Below are 3955 nucleotides of genomic sequence, written 5' to 3'. Positions count from 1 at the left end.
CAGGAATCCTGATCCCTAGACATAGATGTTCTCCCCGGGTACTGGGAGGGATGGAGGATATCATGATTTTTTTCTCTGAGATCTGGGGAGGTGGAAGGTCAGTCAGCCTGAGTTTGGTTCACAAGCTTCTTTGTGATTCTGATCAGAAGTTACATCATCACCTCATACATTGCTTTCTCAGTTGAATCACCCTGCTTCCAGTGGTGCCAAGTGAAGGGAAGAAACTGACTGGGCCAACAGTTCTAGGCTGAGAAAGAGCATGCCCAGGAACCTCTTTTCCATCAAGCTACCTGCACCCCAACTCTGCCTCCACACCTAGGACTTTCTCTTTGATGCAGCCCAAGGTCTTGTGTCAGCACCCCAGAAACAGTCAGACAGAAGGATAGTCACCAGCCCATCAGGCATCTACTTTCTCCTGTGCCTTGGATAGGTATTCACACTGAAAATTCACTGGGAAGTGGCTTCAGGATTGGGAATCATAATCTGGGAATGATAAATTTATAACCATAAAGCCAAAGTTTGGGACAGGGAACAGAGCACTGAGAGGCCCCCAACTCCTACACCATTTCTTTTCTCAAGTACTCACCCAGTCCTGCAGCCTAGCCTGGGCCCCGGAAGGAGGAATACTGGTGGTGAGCAGAGGTTAAGAGGCTGCAGAAGGAGCTGGGCTGCCTGAAGGGACATCTATAAGCCCAGGTGCAGAACAACCAGAACTAGTGTCTCCAGAATCAAATAGTGGGAGCAGCTGGAGCACAAGGCTGAACTAAGGCCAAGAGCAGAGCAAGAGGACGCCACAGTGCATGCAAAGCCACCACACTAGTTCCATTCCAGGGCTCCTGCAAATCCAGAACCCAAGTTCCAGGAGGAGCTGCCTATGTGCATGGGCAGAGCTCACAGAGACTGAACCCCTGAGAAGGAGGCCACAACTTGGGGACAATCAGAAGCACAGAAAGTGTTCATTTCACCAATTCTGGTGCCATAAAACTCATGACAGCTGAGACTCAGCTTTCCAAGTGAACAAAACAGGCAGATTCTCAATCATCATTTACTCTCCAAATTGTCACATAGCCAGCAGTGACTAACAGAATATAAGGGCAAGAAAGCACTTTTCTACACCTGGAGGAAACCTTTCTTTCTCTCTCTCTCTCTGTACTTCTCTCTCTTCATTATACACTGCCCTTCATCTTCCTCCTGCATAGCTTCTTTCTGCAAGGCTTGACTTCTCATTACTCATCCCTTAGTGAAGCACATGGGGAGCATCGCTGAGGGCAGCAGGCTGGTCAGTAGAAGAGCCTTCTCATCCTCAGCAGCCACAGGATTTGAGAGCAGTTCCAAGCCTGGTTTCCACTGATCATTTTGAGATTATTCAGATATTTTATATATTTATACATAAAATTAAATATATATGGGATTGAATTAGATTGTAATTTAAGAACAAGTATATATTTATAGAGCCCATGATTTATTATCTCTTGTCAATATTTTTATCTTTCTAAGATATACAATAAAACATCACTTCTAGCTAAGTTAAATTAGAATCTATCTCTATATCTAAATATACCATGGATCACCTGAAGTCACATTTCACTACACCATAATTTTTAATGACCCTTTTCACTTCTGAATTGCTCAATATGTAGATGAGAGGGTTGAGCAAGGGTGTGCCAATTGTATAAAACACAGCCACCATCTTGTCTACTGGAAAGATGGTTGGTGGACGTGTATATATAAATATACATGGGCCAAAAAACATGACAACCACCATGAAATGGGAGGTGCATGTGGAAAGAGCTTATCACCTTCTTTCTGTGTTATGGTTTCTCAGATAGTACAAGATAGCAATATAGGACATGAGCAGCATTATGAAACTCACCATGCATATGGCCCCATTGTTAGCCACCACTAATAAGTTTATCACATAAGTGTCCATGCAGGCAAGGTTCAGCAAGGGCTGCAAATCACAGAAATAGTGGTCAATCACATTGGGCCCAAAGAAGGGCAATCTCAAAGCCAGGAAAATCTGTGCTGAGGAATGGATGCAAGATCCCACCAAGGCCAGAGTTATCAACAGCACAGACATGCTGGCTCATGATGGTTGTGTACCACAGAGGCTTACACATGGCCACATAGTGATCAAAGGCCATGAGGATGAGCACAAAGATCTCCATGCATCCACAGAAATGGGCAGCAAAGACTTGTGTCATGCACTCATTGTAGGAAATGATCTTCTTCTGAGAAAGGTCATTCACAATCAGTCTTGGGGCTGTGGTTGTGGAGAAACAAGCATCAGCAAAGGATAAATAAAAGAGGAAAAAGTACATGGGGCTCCCAAGGGTCTGACTAGTCTTAATGGCCACCAGGATGACAACCTTCCCGAGCAGAATCATGGTAAAGAATCAAAAAGATCCCAAATATCACCTTCTGCTTTCCAGCATCTGTGTCAACCTAAGCAGAATGAACTCGCCACACCTTCATTCATCACTATAGTGGCGACTGTAGATAGGATGCGACCAACAATGCTTAATTTGCAAAGAGAAGAAATGAAGTGATGTAAGCAGGGCTCTGAATTCCCGTGTTATGTGCAATATTGTACCACTTCCATCTACATTCTGGTGAAACAAATTCTTCTACAGTCCTTAAAAAATTTAGATGCCAGATCAACATAGAAAAATTTGAGGCATAAAACACAGTAGCAACTTTTGTTAGTATTTATGAAACACTGAAGAATGAAAATACTCAGAGTTGTTTAATAGAATAAAAATAATTGTGTGTTACTTTGATGAACTCATGTAAAATGAAAAGCCTATTTCCTTCAAGATGCCCAGACCCACCAAAAACATCTGTCTTCCTGTTGCTTGCACTTAAAACTCACTGAAAATCTTAGAAATTGCTTCACTGTGGTCCCAACAGAATGCAGCCAAGCTAATAGTCACTCCAAATATGATTCATCAGTAGCTTCAGAATTGCCACTTCTTTATTAGACAAGGTTTAGAAGTGCTCATCCTCAACCATGCTACATAGAGTAAAATTAAACACTTTTAATCAATGTTACCAAAATCAATTTTATATTAACAAAATATAAGACAGAATCATTTTGTACATTATTTTGTACTTTATATGTTTTAAAATATCTGACAAAATTTACTCCAAAATAAAAACAGAATAGCTCATGCTAGGTCACATAGATAGATGAATTTACATTGGGTGAATATAGTACATACAGGACAAAAATTCAAGCTAATATTTCACAAATGCCAAAAGTATCAACAACTGATCCGAGAATCCTTCAAATAGACCCTGCAGGCTTTTATTGGGATGCTTTTCATAGGTCTCTAAAAATGAGGAAAAAAGACCCAAATTCACATAAACCAATGTCTTCTTACTTTTCATATCAATTCTGTTATTCTCTTTGCTATCGCTTTAAAAGGAAAAGTTGGTGACTTAAAATAAAAGATTTATAAATACAATAAAATACGACTATGGCTTTCAAACAGAGCAGTCTGGTTCCTCACTGTGGCTTTCCAACCCCTCACCCTGTGCCGCCATCTTCCTTTCCCCTTACCCTCTTACTGCTCTGCTGATCTGTGCTCTAGCCCACCTAGCAATTTCTGTTGCACACTTACAGTCCTAAAAAGTCCCGTTCCCTGAATATTTCATAGCAAACAGTTTCTCCTCATCTGTCTTCTTCTATAACCTTTATTCTCCATTTTTATCTGTGGACTGAGCACCCAATTCAACTAACATCTCCTAAGCCAGTCCTTCCCAGATTCTCTCAATCAAGTAACATTATTGCTAAAAAGCATTTCACAGTGAAAAGTGTTATTTTATGGAGTCATTTCATCCCTCCTACATTCTTCTCTTATTTTTCCTTCAGTACCTTTCATTCACATGATTTTATTATACTTCACAGGGAAATTTAACCTGCGCCTGTCTGTAAAATTTAAGATAGGCTGAG

The 3955-nt window shown here is 41.0% G+C and overlaps 1 pseudogene; it reads right to left on the bottom strand.

The window, feature by feature from the left end:
• Positions 1-1567: 1567 nt before the first annotated feature.
• LOC134471101 (olfactory receptor 4C11-like) lies at positions 1568-3546 on the bottom strand (annotated as a pseudogene).
• Positions 3547-3955: the final 409 nt, after the last annotated feature.

Source organism: Cavia porcellus, unplaced genomic scaffold, assembly GCF_034190915.1.
Source record: "Cavia porcellus strain 051 isolate PalLab524CR breed Dunkin Hartley unplaced genomic scaffold, mCavPor4.1 scaffold_17, whole genome shotgun sequence".
In the NCBI taxonomy this organism is placed as follows: Eukaryota; Metazoa; Chordata; class Mammalia; order Rodentia; family Caviidae; genus Cavia; species Cavia porcellus.
This window is presented reverse-complemented; position numbering and strand designations above follow the sequence as displayed.